At 33.4% G+C, this 18,203-nt stretch overlaps 1 protein-coding gene across 4 annotated transcripts in view; it reads right to left on the reverse strand.

The window, feature by feature from the left end:
- The window catches only part of LOC108766400 (slit homolog 1 protein), a 119,217-nt gene extending 101,786 nt beyond the window's left edge, over positions 1-17,431 (reverse strand). For 2 of the 4 annotated variants that reach the window (XM_018515668.1, XM_018515670.1), the window contains exon 1: positions 17,127-17,431. The gene's annotated coding sequence lies outside the window, so the exon portion shown is untranslated. The other 2 variants (XM_018515672.1, XM_018515671.1) reach the window with 2 other exon arrangements.
- Positions 17,432-18,203: the final 772 nt, after the last annotated feature.

The raw sequence follows: 18,203 nt of genomic DNA on the forward strand, positions 1-18,203 counted from the left end.
GAAACATCTGTATGAAACAACAAAGCTATGTGATTTTTTTATCAAATATTATAGAAGGTAACTTTTTTAAAGAATACAAATATTTTTCATTTTTCATAACAAGATGAAGTTTAGCGAACCATATTTAAAAAAAAATTGCGTTTATGAGTTTATGTTATCTATGGTATATATTTTGTTGATTCGTATACTTGGATAAATATTTTATATTTATTATATTTATGAATATAATTTAAATTTATTAATAAATATTAATTATATTTCGATATTTTTTTACCACCTTGATATGTGATAAGAATAAAATAAATCAGGAACATCTAATACTTCCAACATTGAACAACTGCATTAAGGATAATAGATTTTAGACTAATTATATGTATTATGTTTTTCTTTGAAGATGTGATTCTCTAAAACGGACAAGAAATTTTCTATGATTTCGAGCATTTCGCGAATAATCGAACATTACTATATTTATTCTAATTCTCATTGATAGCACATACGTTATTATTTTATGATTAAGTCTACACTTCCATTAAGGTATAAGCCGTGTACTATGCGCAACGTAACTTCCGACGTAATTTATTTAAAGTCTATTGTTCCATACATGCGGAAGTTATGACCAACAAAGGTGCATTAGGCAGCAAATATCGCTTAGGATCGACGAATTTACGCTAACAGCAATTATTATGTAGTGTTGTAACTAAGAGATAACGTACGGTATTATTATATGCAAGGATGTTAGGCGGATGCGCTCTGAATGCCTGCGGGATATCGTTGAAAATATCGACATATCTGAATCGCGTCTATACGCGGATATTTCGAGAATATACCAGATTATGTTACCTCCCTGTTGCCAAGCTTTACACCGCAATATCTAGAGATTCCCGCATGTTCATGTAAGAAAGTAGAAATCATGGATGTACGTATGGAAATTGAAAGACATCTTATATGAATAATAATATATTTATGTAAAATAATAACATATATTATTTTCTAATAGAATAAAAAGATTACAATATGTATATATGTGTGTGTATACTGTATACCATATATATATTTATATATTGTATATATGCAACAAAAATTAGCACCAGATATCATACATATACAAGATATCTCTAAATTCTTATCCTTTTCAAAACAGTTGAACATATGTTGAAACACTTATTTCTTTAACTTAGGGAACTAACTTTTTTGTTTTCTTCTTCCTTGGTTTCTCAGGAAAGAAACGAATAGAGAAAAATTTGAAAATTTTAAACAGCAAAGAAGATTGAATGATACGTTGTCTAAAAAGTTTTGTTTAAAAAAAATTTTGGTGTAAATTCAGGTCTGTTATATTGCTTCTATTCAAAATAGTGAATGATAAAATTTAAAAAAATGGGTAAAAGTATCGATTAGGGGACCAAGCTCCAATGACCTTGACCTTGACATATGTTGTCAAGTTCATAATCCTGAATGACCTCCAACAAGTTTTAGCCGTCGCTCGTCCTTCATAAAAAGATTATCAACAGTAAAGTTCGAAAAAATAACGTTATATTTCTGCTTGGGAGCGCACGACTTCCACGCAAAGCGACTCCCACCCCATCTCTTCCCCTGCTTGGGGATGCACGACTTCCACGCGAAGCAAAGAGTAAAGAGAAACAGAAGAGAATGTTTGATTCCAAACAAGCGGACGGAAGTGACTATATATGCTAACATAAAAAGTGGACGCTTAAGATGGCTGCTATGACGTACAGGGTATTGCAGATACATACTAGGCAGTACGACGGGTTGCGTGGCAAACTTTGCATGGGCAGACGCGGTTTTATAGACAATGACAGTGACTTTATAACATAAACTTTATAATATAAATAATAAAACTTTGTAGTATAAGCTTTATAATGTATAAAGTCACTGTCATTGTCTATTAAACCACGCTTGGCCATGCAAAGTTTGCCGCGCAACCCGTCGTACTGCCTAGTATGTATCTGTAACACCCTGTACATCTGTCCGTGAATTTAGCTACCCTTACTTATTAATACATTCTCTCCTGTTCCTCTTTACTCTTTGACGCGAAACGACTCCTATCCTACCCCCTCTCCCCTCCTCCTTAGGGGTGCATCTTGCTCTTCATCGTTAGTATAATTTCGTAATATCTTCAGGTTTGTTGATATGCGAGCAAACATTCCTCGTTATGGAACACGTAAAAAGTATTATGTATATTATCTCGCTGAATTTTTATTTAAAAGAATATATAATTTTGATAAAAGAATTGATTTTTTTTTAATTATGAGTGTGATGTATCTCTATTGGATTTGAATAAAATTATACCGAAATAAGACATTATTTTTTTAAACTTTTTTTGTTAATAACTTTTTAACGAAGGATGAGCGACGCCTAAAACTTGTTGGATGTCACTCAAGGTCATGACCTTGACAACATACGTCAAGGTCAAAGTCATTGGAACTTGGTCCCCTTATCGATAATTTTATCAAAAAGTGTCTTTTATATCCGTTTCGACTTAGACTATAAACATAGTTGTAAGAATCGTAAGAGGTGACAAAATGTCTGTTTCTATCAATGTAGGTTAACTTTAATCTTGATTTAATTTACTGTTTTATCTTTTTCCAATATTAAAAAGTAAAAAAGATAAAGATTAAATTGAACAGAGATCAAAGTTAATCTTATACATTGGTGGAAACAGAATGTTTCAATAAGTCCTTTATTTGTTTTCGAATTTGGTTTCTTTTGAATTCAGCAAATCCTCTAAAGAAACTCAATTATCTCAGTCTCTCTTTCCTTTTTAAAAAGGACAAACTTAGAATTTTATATTATCAGGATTAAAATTAAATTATCGTTTATGGATAATTTTTAACTGATAGTTAATTATTTCAAAAATTGATCCCTTTCTCCTTAACATGCTCAATACACCTTTTGAGATTTGTTCCTTACATTGTATCCAAAATTTTGTAAAAAAAAAGTACCAATCATATCTAGCAATTCTTAACCTCTGGAAAAAAGTAGCCACGACAAAAGTAGCTTCGATTATTGATAAAACGATTAGCCTGAGGAAACGTCTGTTTCAACATCGTCCATCCGAGCGTCACGATTTCTGCTAATAATCGCGTATTACAGTTATAATGATTACTAACGACAATTAACTATAGATAACATACGGTTACGGAATAAAAATGATTATCTTGTTTTTCACATATACAATAGACATTTATCATTATTTGTTGTTAGCATCACGTAATTTGTTATGTAATTCGTTTTTATTATTAGCATACGTATACATTTTACATATATTTTTTCTGATTCTTTAGCTTTTTCCTTGGAAAATGAATGGAATATTTTCAACTAAAATACGCGGATGCGAACAGACTAAAGATAATCTATATATATATATATATATATGATATCTAGTTTTAATTTTTCCTTGCAAACAAAATTAAATTGTAATGCCAATCTCTAATTAAGCTATGCCTAAAATTTTCCTTAAAAATTTATAATTACATTGTGTTATAAATACATTAGCATTTGATAGTGATTATTATTTACAACGGATTTTTTTTTATTTGATTTAAATTAATAGATATTATTGTTTCAAGAACTGTATTATACTAGTAATTATAATCTAGTGCTTATAATCCTATAATGAATGCATTATTCTGAAAAAGCAATCCTGAAGCAGACGGGTCCCACACGGCATTCCGCTCATAAATTATGCTTGAAGCAAAGATTCATGTGCTGTAAATGCAAAATACCAATATCCCAGGGAATCCGAGGAAAGTTACGTATATGGCGCGATAGCGAAGTTATGTCTTGTTAAGACACACTACAATGTTAACGCGATTGATGTGTTCTTAACGAAACGGGCCGTCGAGCGAGTTTAAGAAACTTTAAATAAGTTTAGAAGTCGAGATGCGTAGACGGAGTTACGTTAGATTGAAGAAAATTTAGTGCCTACTATATAAGCACGGCGTTAACTACAACTTAGTCATCCCATCTTTCAAAGAGTTTGATTAAATTAATTAGCGAATTACATGCGTAACGCTAAGATCGACTAGCATATAATAGACACACAATTTTCAGTTTATTTATATATCCACGGAATATTTTAAACCTTTCAGGGATCGTTCTTACTAGGTGGTAGGTGAAGTTTTTTAAATATTATTTAAAAAGTCCGTCAGCAATCAATATCCAATATTATTGCAGCAAAGGTTGCATTGCGATCAATGTCAAGTGTGAAAAGGTTAAAGGAACACGAGTTGCACTTTGGAGAAAAGTTTTTTTTTTAAACTGAAGAGAGAAAATGTTCAATTTATTCGCAAGCATTCTTTAGCGGAAATGGATAATTAAATTTTTGTGCTTCACAATTTATTTTTAATTGTTGCAGTCGTAATCTATCTAGAACAGTACAATATAGAAAACACAAGAAACACATATCTCTCGGATGTATAAAGTATTTAATTATTTTAGTTTTTAATGCGACTGAAATTCATGCCTCGTGACATAAAAATTTAATTTGATAGCATATGTATGAAGTTATTAAAATTATTTGCTCGAATTTTTCAATTCTTTACATACATACACACAGAATATTTTTGAAACGTAATTAAATACTTACTAATTAAAACATACTAATTAAAACACATTTAATGAAACATATATACAAATAGTAAAAATGTGATGCTTCAAAATTATTCTGAGCTTAATTATATAAATTTTTATGTGTTTATGAATGAGTTTTATTTACATAAATTTTTAAATAAGTTTTTTTAATGAAATAATTAATAATTCTTTTTAAGATCTACAGGATATCCCATTTTAAATAATATATTAAGATTTCTCGACAACTATGGCAGATACGGAAAAATATTTCAAACAAAAGTTGTATAATTCGGAGGGGGACATAAGAAGGTACCATTGATTTGACCTTGAGTGACGTCGCCAAGGGCAGGTCAAGGTCACATCGATTTTTTTTAATGGAATACTCTATTTTTGCATGATGGCAGAATCTAATACCTGGTATCGAGAGCTTTTCAAAACGCTATAAGAAAATATTTTTTCATTAAGTACTTTTTGAGTTATGACACTTGAAGGTTACAGTATCGCCAGCATTAGCATTACTCAAGGTGTCCGATCAACGGCTAGAACCTCTTGAATGCTATTCAGGATCATGTCCTAAATATCATTTATCAAGATCAAAGCCAATGAAGATTGTACCTCTTATTTTCATTTTTACGTAAAAATGAATTTTTAGCAGAGTTGTGCATCTACGCGTAAATTATAATATTCTACGTTTACGTGCAGACAACATAAACTATTGTATAAGGTGTCATTTATGTAAATTATGTAAACGATTAACCAATGTGGCGCACGGGTCACATCTACACACCACCATGTAGAAATTCTAATTTCGGCCATAATGCCAACATAATATGTAATGCTAACGTCGGTGGTACTGTAACTTTCAAGCCTTGTAATTCGAAAAGTACGTAATGAAAAATAACTTTATTACAGTGTTTTGAAAAGCTCTTAACACCAGCTATTAAACTCCGTCATCAAAAATAGAATGTTCCATTTAAAAAAATCGATGTGACCTTGACGTGATCTTAGCGATGCCACCCAAGGTCAAATCAATAGTACCTTCTTATGTCCCTCTCGGAACCATACAACTTTTGTTTGAAATATTTTTTTATATCTACCACAGTTTTCGATAAATCTTAATGCATTATTTAAAATGGGACACCCTGTATAATTAGAATAAATTTTTTTTAAGAAAATAAAATACACAAAAATCAATTTTTTACGATGTTCATGCTTTTATATATATCTAATGAATATAAGATTGTAATATAAAGATATTTAATCTTTGTTATCTTATATTTATACGTAAATAAGAATATATTTGTGAGAAATGATTTTATATAAGGCAGACAGAATATCATTATTTCTGAAGCCATGTTTAATTCTTCAATAATCCATAGAATAATCTTATAAAAAAGAAATACAGACGAAATCTTGACGATAATATTGCAAAAACAACATCACACAGACGTCTTTATAAAGCAAACACGAAAACTATTTCTCATTAATTAAAGCTTTATCATCATACCTATATAGTATCCATCTATCTTTCGTTTAATACAAAAACATGTCTAATCTATTTCTTCTGTCAGCATGGTGTATTCTACATTAATGAATACCATCTGTTTGAAATGGAGCATGTCGCTGAGCAGACATTTAACATTATTAGCCAGTTGAGTCGCCTTCAGTTTTTCCCGGCTCTAACGATCACGTTCCGCAAATGTTAGTGAAATAGCTTTTTCTGCAATATCAGTAAATAATTCATACGCGAAGACGTTGCTATTTCACGGAACTTTATGATTGTTTTATTTTTCATCGCGCGGCAAAGACAAAGAGCGTTTACAAAGGAAAAGCGATAGCGCCCTCCATCCTTTGTGCTAAATTATACTTGTCCTGCGGAGTCAGTACTTTTTACATTCACGGAAAATTCATCTGACAAACACAATTTTCTATGTTGATAGTGCTATAATGTCTGTAATGCATATACACATGTGTACGCAAGAACGTGCATGCAAACATAAATATGTACTTTATAATATTAAATAAGATCCAATATAAAGCTATTAAATAATGCAATTTAAATATGTAATTTAATTATATAATAATCCTGTTTATAATAGCAAACAAAATTATGTAATTATATAAAAGATAATTAGTTATCTAGTTGTATCAGACATATGCTTATCTATTTAGCTGAGTCGGTTACTCTCATTCTAAATAATTTTTACACAATTTAATTACGCAGTAATTCCTCATGATATATGGAGGAAGAAGACAAGAGAGAAAGAGAGAGATACACTTCTTTTGTGAATATCGGATAAACGATACGGTAAAGATTGCGGCTTCTTTTGCTCTCCAGATTTTTTTTTTTATTAATTAATAATTATATTAAGTATAAGTATTATAGTGATTAGATGGTATTTGGAAATTATGCATCTAATTGGACACGTTGCTTCTAACTATAATTTAATCTTGATCCACACGTAGCGAACTGCTTGCATTAATCCAGCTTTGACATGTTTGTAAGGGCTCATGTAAATTCCCTGTGGCATAGTTACTTATATGTGCATGTATTATCTCACTGTGTACCTTAACGGACATTACCCCAAGGTATAATAAAAAATCTCCCTCCCTCCCACACACCCACCCACCCATCAGTTACGCGCTTAAAAATATGCTACATTTCAAGTTTTTTTTTATATCTTCTGCTTAATATAATAGTTCTATAAAGCTTAAATTTTGAAGTCATGGTGAGAAACGCCGGTTCTTACGCTCATAAATTTAAATATTTCTCGACAACACTATTTCAAATTTTAATAAAATATCAAGCCATGAGATTTATTTCCGCGGTAAAATTTTGAATGAATGGTAAAGAGATTATATGTCGTGCGTTCATCAATGATCTCGCGACAAGTAATATCAAGAATACGATTGAGATATCAAGATAGAAGAAATTTGAACTATTATTAATAACAGATTTTCTTCGTATCTACAAAGAAAATGCACCTATAGATAATTATAAAAATGTAGAATTATGGAGATTATGGAAAACTGCATAAAAAGTTTTGTCTCCAAGTATAAGCTTTTCCATGCTTCTGAAAATTTCACCGTAAAATGAGCCAACATACAGCTAAAATTACGTGCATCCAGTTATGCACTGGCTTTTACTACTGAAATTTTCAGAAACCCGCAAAGACGTGTATCTCGAAAAAGCAAAACTTCCTCCTGACATATACACGCGCGCGTCTATATTTTAGTTTGCAGATGGTTTTCTAGTAAATAAATATTTCTCTGCGCGCGAAATCGGTTAATCATGATTTCATAACTCGGTCTATTCACCTATTTTGATTCCGCTTTTAAAGTTTTATGTTTCATAGCCACTTTACATTACTCGTTTATTTCTTGCATTTTTCAACGTCAATATTCTCCGAGAGACATTGAAAATGGATGTATGCTAATGGATTGTGAACCCTTTACAATTTTTCTGGCAAGTGCGGCGAAGTCTATATGTAAAAAGCATCCTCGTAAAGGAAATGTCAAAAGTACAATGGCAAAAAAAAGAAATGAAATAGCAACTTTTATAAAGATAATGGCCAAAGTTTCTGTTCCTTTATTTGAAAAAACTCGAGTTCTTTGCGCAAGTTTGATATATCTTAGGAACATTCTTCGAAGCTACGTTTATGCAAAGTAAAATGCATGTCGCCCTATACTCACTGACTTTGTATTTTGAATTATATAACAAATCTTGTATAATACGAAGAAAAATTCTGTACACATGTTTCTGCAAATTTTTTTTTTTCAAGAGGAATTATTCAGCATAGAATTATAATAATGAGTGTGTGAACATGCAGATATTCTGTACAACAAGTACATATATTCATACAAATGACATGGAACATATTCAAATATGTATTTTGTTCATTTTTACTCATTCCAGTTTTCGTCAAAGGATTTCTCTTGCAAATTCAATGGCAGATCGTAAATAATGTGCATTGAACATTATATTGTCTGTTTATACGACTTCAAGCATATCTAAATGTTTGGAGAGAGCATCATTATTATTCCTTCGAAAAAGGAATAATAATGCTACGCGTTATAGGTCGCGGAAAACTGAGAATCATCTCACCGTTACGTTGGTGAAACAACGTACCGGAGTAACTGCACGACAAGGCAAAAAGGAAGGAGGAAAAAACAAGATCAACGGTAGTTTGCCTTGAATCGAGTTCACCGGATTAACGAGCGACGTGGTTGCCTTCGCAAAGATAATACGCGCGGTCAAAGCCTCCGCGCACAAAAGTCGTCCGGATCGATCCGCGGTTTTAATCAAGCGCACCGTAAAAACACGAGCGAGAGCGCTCCACCTTGTTGCGACGTCGTAGCGAATCACTTATTGCTGGGGAGATTCTCTTGGGTCGTCTTACGTGAATCACATTAAAGTTAGACTTCGTCTTCTCCTGGCCTCAAAGATATCGCTTCATACGCGCGCGCGCGCGCACTCGGCTAAAAGTTAGTTTAAACACCTCGCGAGGGTAATCCTGCTACACGTAAGGGAAATCCACGAGCGTGAAACGCGCAAAAACTCGTCGGTACGTAACCGGAAAACCAGCTTATCGCTTTCGCAGCGCCTTAGAGAACTTGCGTGCTGGAGCCTTATAACTCTTCGTCTCCCGATGGCACAATCAAGAAACTACATCTAACAGGATGAATCCTAATTGCTCTGTAAAAGTTTCGCGAACTTAATTTCAGTTCCTTAAATTAATTAAGCAGTTTCTTCTCAGCAATTTTTTTATGATATGGCGTCATACCGAGAAAGCATTACGATATATCTTTTCGCTGACTCTTATTATCCTTGAAATTTATTTATTATTATTATTTTAGATATATCTTTTATTGTATAAAGCAGGGATTCCAAAAAAAATGGCCAAAATTGACTACAAATTAACACTTTAAAAGTAAACTAATTCTACTGTCTTTGATATATGTGAAAGAGAAAAATAATATTTATGATGCTGGAAAGTACAGGAAAAATTGAAAACAAAATTGTATATCCTACAAAATATGTAATGCATGACACTGTTCAAGTTTTTTCCTTATTTCTGAATGATCGGACTTGTGTAAATTACTATATATATATATAACGCTCACTCTGTTGTAAATGCATTTTACATACAGACTTATACATATCTATTTCTATTTTTTAAAATCAATCTTTGTCTTACCAGGACCAACGACGAAAACATATTTATGAATTTATTTTGGTTATTTAAAATTATTTTTTGTTTTTGTTTTTATTTTATTTTCTCTTTTTTGTATTTTTTATCCATTTTTGTTTTTTGAATATTTTTTGGATGTCCAAATAAATGTAAATATATGTACACACACACACATATATATATATATATATACATAAGAATTTACATAAATCTGATCGTACAGAAATAAAGAAAATTGAAATATAATGTCATGCATTACATACTTTGTATTGTGGTATTTTATTCATCTTAATTTTCTCTGCTTTTTGACATTATAAATTTTATTATTACTTTTTTCCTTATATGTTAACAAACATCGTGAAATTGATTTTTTAAGTATCGATTCAGTGCGAATTTTGATCATTTTTGCCTCCCTCCTTTCGCATTTTAAATATAGTTTTTAATTTTTGATTGATGTTTTAAATTTTTTTCAGTACGAAAAAAAAAAATAAAATAAAACGAGAAATACAGAAATATACTTCTAAAGAAATTTTTTATGAAAACTACTGTTCCTGTTTTCTCTAAAATTGAATTTACAACGTAATTATAATATAATTATGTAATTAATGGTCATTTTTTACATTTCTTTATCTCTCTTAATGTTATTTGATAAAAATCTGATATTTTTCCTGACATTTGAATACGCTTGGTGAGATCCACTCTTGTATGAAATGTTTTTCTAAAACGGGCGTTAAGAAAGCTCCGCGCATTTTAAAGCATAAAGTAGAGGAAATACGTTGCTCGCTAAGACTGCCGAGCAAAACAGCGCAAGTTGTGTGTTCACAAACAGCACACCTGTCTTTTGTGCAACGGACAGGGAAGAAAAGAAGTGGTGGGCAATGCCTTTTGCACCGCAGAAAATTCATAGAAGTTACCATTGTTGTGAGAGTTGACTTGCGCCCTTTGCGAGTTTTTACGCGGAAAGTCCGGTCGTATGCAGTGAAAGCATTACAGTGTGTGACGTGATCCTCAATAAAGATGATACACGTTATTGCACGTCATCCAGCTGGATCGTACATTTATGTTGAACGCAATGCGAATCCAACCCCACGGTCGTACATCGTAAAGCATAATAAATAAAAATGATATGTGGGCGAGTCGGATTTTCCGGAAAAATTTATACATGCAGAAAGTTGCAAGACTCACACCTTTGCAACACCATGCATACTTCGCGCAAATAGAGTCAATTTCTTTTTTTCGCAAAAATGTAATGAGAAATTTTTTGTTAGATTTTAATGCATATTCAATCTTATATTTAATTAACAAATGGGGAAAAATCTGTTATATGCAGGATATGCAAACCAGGAAGAAGCGACATAATGGCGAACTGCTTTCATAACGTAAGTATGAAAAAGAAATGCCATGTGTTCAAATATAATAACGAAGTGAAATAGCAAATGAAAATGAATGCGTATATTGGGCGAAAGCATATCTTCTCTTTGTATCTCTTTGATAAAACGAATATATATGCCGCTAGAGAGAGCATATTTTTCTAGTTCTACAAGACCGGCGTAATTGAGTTTCCTCAAGGATGTCCAAGACATTGTATGCGCCTGCCTCATTTAGACGTTCGCCCCCACTTATCTTAATAACGCCGCAAGGAAGCACGATAGAGGTCATTTGCGTATCTGAAAGAGTAGTTGGAGAACGAAAGTATAAAAGTACGAGTAATATTTGCGGAGCAGCATCGTTTTGCATTCTCGGGGTGCAATTTATGAGCAACCGGGGGATAAACTACGTATTAGCGTGCGTCGTATTTTCCAGTAAATTTCTGGGTGTCCAGCAGAGAGGGAACGACGTGCATTTCAAAAGGCGAGTCAGCGCAATTCTCCGCATGAAAGACGAGAAAACCAATTGCTTGGTTCCTCGACTCGTGCATTATGACGTTGCTCGGAATGGCGATAACGCCGATATTGCTCCGCACTGCGCGCATTACAATACGTAGAATGTAGGCTGGTATATCTTTACGGTGGGCGAAATCCAAGATTGCGATTGCAAGCCGTGCTCGCACGCAGCCGACGTAACGAGGGGATGAATCGACTCGGTTGTCGTAACCCCGACTATTACGCTGACATTTCGCGGTGGTGGCGATACCGTCGTACTTACACCCCTTAGTCCTTGTCCCTGAACGTGCCAAGATCACTGGAAACACGAATGTTCGATATTTGAATAAAAGTGGTAAAGTACGAGACACCAAAAGGGAATCGAGAGCACGGAATATTTGAATGGAAATGATAAAGTGAGACGTTGAACGTAGTTTCCTCGAAAAATGAAAATTTAAGTGAATGGGGTGAGTTGGCATGTTAAAATTGCTGACTCGCGTCATGTCTGCAGCAACTTTATTTTTTGATTGTCACCTAGGCGTTCTACAATGACACTCAGTAACATGGTTGACCTTTTTCTTCTATCTCCCATTCTTCGCTATTTAAAATAAAATATTTTACAAGTTGAACGTTTCTAAAGAAATAAAATAATACTTCGAGCAATTTGATATCTCATATTTTATACATTTCTTTCTATTGTAAATCAATATTCACATATTCCGATCAAACAAATTTAAATAATCGGCCTACACTGAGAGAAAAATATTCAAATACCACAGCAGCTCTTGCAAAGCGCTAAAAATGCGATTATACACTCCTTTTTAGCACTTTGTAAGCGCTGTGTGCTACTTGGGTATATCTTATTTGTGATCATAATGCATGGTAAAATAATTATGATTAGGAGCATTTTTATAATTAATATTGCTATAATGTTAGTAATAATAATCTTACATATAGTTACAACATTTTATAGTATAATTTATTATATGCAAATATGATTTATGCGTAAGATAACCATATAATTAGTTGAATGAATATAATTATGGTCGTTATTGTCAAAATTTAGTGTTTAGGTTACTATAATTCGTAAACAATTATAAATTTATAGTTGTCCCAAAAAATGACTACAAATTATAGTTAAATTATGGTTATTTCAACCATTTTTTTTCTCAATGTACGTGGATTATTTTTCTTACCATATATTTACTGATTTTAATAATAATAAAAAGGCTCTCAATAAACAAATTAATATTAATATAAATACAGGCAAATAAGAGCTAGAACACCGTTATTATTTGTATCTAATTATACAAAATTTTTTTCCTCCTTTAATTTATACATTCTAAAAACAAAAAATCGACGTTTCGGTTGTTATTTGCAACCATCTTCAGGATAATACAAAATAAACTTAAAAACCCAATAATTCGCAATCAATATAAAAAAATGTGTATCTAATTATTCTTAATAAACCGATTTACTGATTTTGTATAAACTCTCGCGAATTAATGACGTTCCGCGAACTGTATGACATCGAAAAGCGCATTAACCTTTGCTGATAAAACGCGATTTTACCGCGATTCGTGAACAATCTCTTGAATTAATTGACGGAAGGATTCCAGGATGCAGCGTATGGTAATGGAACAAACGCGTACTATTAAGGAAATGCGCACGAAGGCGTGCAGAGGAAATTACTTTGATAAAAGGAAAGGGGTGAATAGGTAACAGCAGAGCCATGTTCTATCATTCCCTTGGGATTACGTAAATCACCCTTATGCCAACACCAACACGCGCACTCGAATTGGACACACCCTGTTCCCTCACTCTGTGGTATCGCCCGAAATTTCGGACATCGAACATTTGTGCGTTGCGTAGATACGTACGTGCGCGAGCAAATAAGGTGCCCGCAGGGGGAGCGCTGCCAAATTTACGACCCCGTAATTTTCCGTTCGTGAATGTGCACTATTTCGTCATATGAAATCGAGCTTTAACCCCGCTGATACTGGGAACGTACGTTATCCGATTGTCACATTCGCAAGAAATTAATTAACGGAAGAAATTAATTAATTTTTAGCATAAAAATTCGTACTTTTAATTAATTTAATTTAATTTAAATTTTTCACGAAGTTTTTAAAACACATAGATAATGAAACGGACTTGCTCGATAAGTCATTAAATTTGACCCGGAGTTTTATCCCTTTTTTTGTATCTTCAAATTATTTATGCTACGAAAAGGACGGGACGAAACTTTGACTTTAATTTAATTTGCTTTTAAGTTCACGTCTTGAATTAGACATGTACCACAAGCTGGATAACAATACATCCCCGGAACTTCATTGTTTGATCGTACACGCACGTCCCAGGGATAGCTTGATGAAGTCCTTTATCCGATATGCGAGAACGGTAATGTTCAGCGCAAAACCATTTTCATTGTCACCAAATGAGAGACCGGGGTCTCTGAATAATGGTCAGACTAACGCCTCGCCATCGTCATCAACGCGTTGTCTGCCACGAAACGGCGAGAATTCGGAACAATGGGATAGGACGGAAGTCCTACGACCTGAACAAAACGGAGCCACTTGTTACGCGTAATGCAATAGAAATTGTTTCCTCGACGTTGCCGTGCACGCTCGCATGAATCTCGCGCCGCGATCGATATGCGCTTATTCTCGTGCAATCGCCTGTAGTAAGGTCGAAAGACCTAAAAGGAAGCTCCTGTCATGGTAATTGATGGACAAACGTTCGACTCCGGGATATCGCGTATTGACTATCCGAGCATCCTTAAAGCTCACTCAGGCTATTGCACAACAAAGTGAACTAGTTTTGCTGCAATGCATATGTAAGCTTCATTTTCGAAATCTACATGTCTTTCCAACTAATGTGATAAATAGATATAGTAATTGCAAAACTATGAGAAATACTTCTTTGCATGAGAATTTTTCGAGAACTGAACGTTGAAAAGATGAATTATAATATACGTCATATAAAGCATGTATGTACGGTAAAGTATTTTTCTTGCATATTCTACTACTGTAAAATGTAAATGAATATATACGCGTGTTTTCAACTAACGTAATAAACAAAGAGTAACTGCAAAATTTTAAGAAATACTGTTTCGTATGAGAATTCTTTGAAGACTAAATTTTGAAGAGAAAGATTACGATATATCATCATAAGCAAAGTGCAATATTTTACCACGATTTTCTTTTTTGCATGTTCTACTACTGCAAAATCCTAATAAACAAATACATATGTTTTCAACTAATGGAATAAACATAGTAACTTCAAGAAATATTTCTTTTTTCCATGAGAATTCTTCGTGAGACTAAATTTTGAAGAAAAAGATTACGATACGTCATTGTGAGATATGAATGATAAAGTATTTTCTTACATGTTCTACTACTGCAAAGTACAAATACACGTGTTTTCAGCTAATGGAACAAACAAATAATAACCTTAATAAATGTATCTTTTTTTTCATGAGAATTTTTCGTGAGATTAAATTTTGAAGAAAAAGATTACAGTGTGTCATTGTGAGATATGAATGATAAAATATTTTATCATAATTTTCTTGCATATTCTACTATTGTAAAGTATAACAAATATACGTGTTTCAACTAACATAATAAACAAATGGTAAAACAAATGGTAACCGTAAAATTAAAAAAATACTTTTTTCTATGAAAATTCTTTGAAAATTAAATTTTGAAGAGAAAAATTACGATATGCCATTACGAAGTATAACAAAGTATTTTACTAGGATTGTTGCACATTCTACTACTGCAAAAGAGGTGAGGCACGATCGATATATGCATGGCACAACAGTGGTTTGAAAAATTCGCAGGAGACATGACATCGAAAAAGAAGGGAAACACCGGAAATAGTTAGTAGTCTGTGTAGACTGTTATCACTAAGAGAATAAAGTACCTATTTATCTATAATAAGAAGTTAACAGAAAATGTAGATTTCTTTTGTATGTATAGAAACAGTTAATATACGATTAAGTTCGTTTAAGAAACTATTACTGCGTTTCAATTTTTCTGCAGAAGAGCGAATTAATCGTGAATTTAGAACTTTTATATTTCATATTACATATACATTTTAAACTGCATATTTTTATTTACTTTTTCATTTAACTTTTTATTAATTTCCTCATTAAATTTTCAAGAGAAGATTTTCTAAAACTCGTGAACAAAAAATTGCATTTGTCAATGTCTCTATTATAGATGTTTGCTCATGTCAATTTCAAAGCGCAATTTGTCAATTATAAATTTTATGATAAACTTCATTGTATTAACTTTGAATATTTTCAAAGAAGACACAAAAGTTATTTTTAGTTTTCTTTGTGTACTTTGAAAAATGTATCGAATCTCGTTTCTAAGAAGATATATTTTTTTGTATTATATCTTATAAATTTATTTTTGCCACCCAATTATGAAAGTAATTACTAACTCATATTTATCCGATAACTGTAACACAAAACTCATTGCAAACCGCGACCGAACTTCCCTCGTTGGTGCTACAAATTGTCGTTGTTAAAACTATGAAACTTTAACACACAGGCACCATTTTGCGCCGTGAACCGTGATTTCAGTAATTATAACTACACATTTAAACTTCATTGTCGCTACGACAGAGAGAGGTATCCTTGACGTCGCAAGGGAAATAAGTCTACTACGCACAAGTATAGTTTTATAGGTCGTGACTCGATCAATAAATCAGGGAACAAAAGATGGATCGTAAATCTTTTAATACCTATCTTATATCGTGCTGCTTTTCGACAAATGCTATTGTTGAATTTTCAAAGATTGCACCCGAATGAAGATTACATACAGGCGGAAGAAACAATTGAATTCAACACCTACCTAACTAGCAATTTCGCGTCACGTTTAATTAAGTTTACGTCGCAGAATTTCAGTCTTCTACAATGTGAAACTTGTACGTCGTCACCAACAACTGACGCGTTCAACCGAGGTTCTAGTTCGTATTCTAGTTTAACAGGTGTCCAACTTACGCGCGTCGTCTCCCCCGTGAACAAGCGGGCACCTTCGAACGGCGGAGCGTTCGCAAAAGGCGAATCTTCCACGGAGAAGATTTCTCGAGCAAGTTGTACGAGCATCCAAACCTCCGGCAAATTCGAGAAACGCCACCGAATTCCACCATCCGCGTCTTTCACTTCACTTTTCCCCTCGACATTCCCAAGAATGTGAAAAAAAAAACGAAGGTGCTCACTTGTTCACTGGTAGTCCCTCAACTTCTTCTGGATTTCCGGAGCTTCCCGGTACTTTTCGGATGTCGGATTAACTGATCGCGAACCAGACGGAACAACCGCGAACAGGACTCACTCAGGCATGATTCATATATAGATTACAACTCGCGTATATTACAACTCAACTGATCGCACGATTGAGCCACTGATCTCACGACAGGATAGTAACGAATGTTATCTCTCACGTGACGTTATCGTGATACGTCTCTGACTGACCTGGTTTCCGGAGAGGATTCCCCTTCCTAGCTGACGAACGCGCGGGAACCGAGGCTCATGTCAAAAGTCAGTCGAGCGACGAGCAGCGAACCCGGCGGAGAACCGACTCTCTACGATGGGACCTCGCGATCCTCTGGGCTTCGGCCGCGCTCTGTGGCGTCGCGCGTACCTCAAGCTATGCGTATATCCAACGGGGAGGAGGAAACTCCGACGACGCCGACTCCAGCGTCGCGGCGCACCTGCGCGCCTTGCTGGTAAACGCGCGCTAGCGAACCCGGGCCCACCGTCAACCGGGACACCCGGAGCTTCTGTTCCAGCAACCCTCCCTCTGTTCCACCAGCCCCTCCGGCCTTGCTGCGTTTCGACCGTCTTCCGGCGACAATAAAGTCGATGACTGGCCACCTGACGATTCTCTTGGCATTGGTCCAGCATAGATTCAAGCTTGTTGTAAGTTTGGTAAAGGTGTTAAACTCTCGAAAGAAAATAATGGAAGGATGTGATAAAAAAAATTATAAAAGCTTCTGAAAATTTTTATTATAATGAACAAAAATAAGAGAGAGAGAGAGAGAAATAAGAAATTGCTTATTAATATTTTAATACCGTGCAAATTATTGAAAGCCGTTTTACAATATAGACAGAGTTTGGAAAGTTACTTTATAAGTTACTTATAAGTTACTTTTTAGGTTACCTTATATGCCTTTGTTATAGAAATTGAATACAAAAAGTAATACAAAATTGGAGCAAATGATAAAGTATAATATAAAAAATAAAATACCTGAACACACTTACTGTATTCAATTTTTATAATAAAAAATGACTTTTATAATATAGGTATATTTTTACTTGATGTACGTACATTGCAAAAATATATAAATAAATATATAAAAGTTATATATATATAAATAATAAATAAATATTTATATGTATTTAAAATTGATGTATAAAAATATATAAATATATATAGTAAAATATATAAATATTCGCGTGTTTAGCTTTATTAAAATTTTCAATAAGCTTTATTATCAAAGAAAGAAAAAATTGAGAGGGCATTGAAATAATTTCTTTATTCGAAACATG

The sequence above is a fragment of the Trachymyrmex cornetzi genome, unplaced genomic scaffold (assembly GCF_001594075.2).
Source record: "Trachymyrmex cornetzi isolate Tcor2-1 unplaced genomic scaffold, Tcor1.1 scaffold58, whole genome shotgun sequence".
Lineage (NCBI taxonomy): Eukaryota > Metazoa > Arthropoda > Insecta > Hymenoptera > Formicidae > Trachymyrmex > Trachymyrmex cornetzi.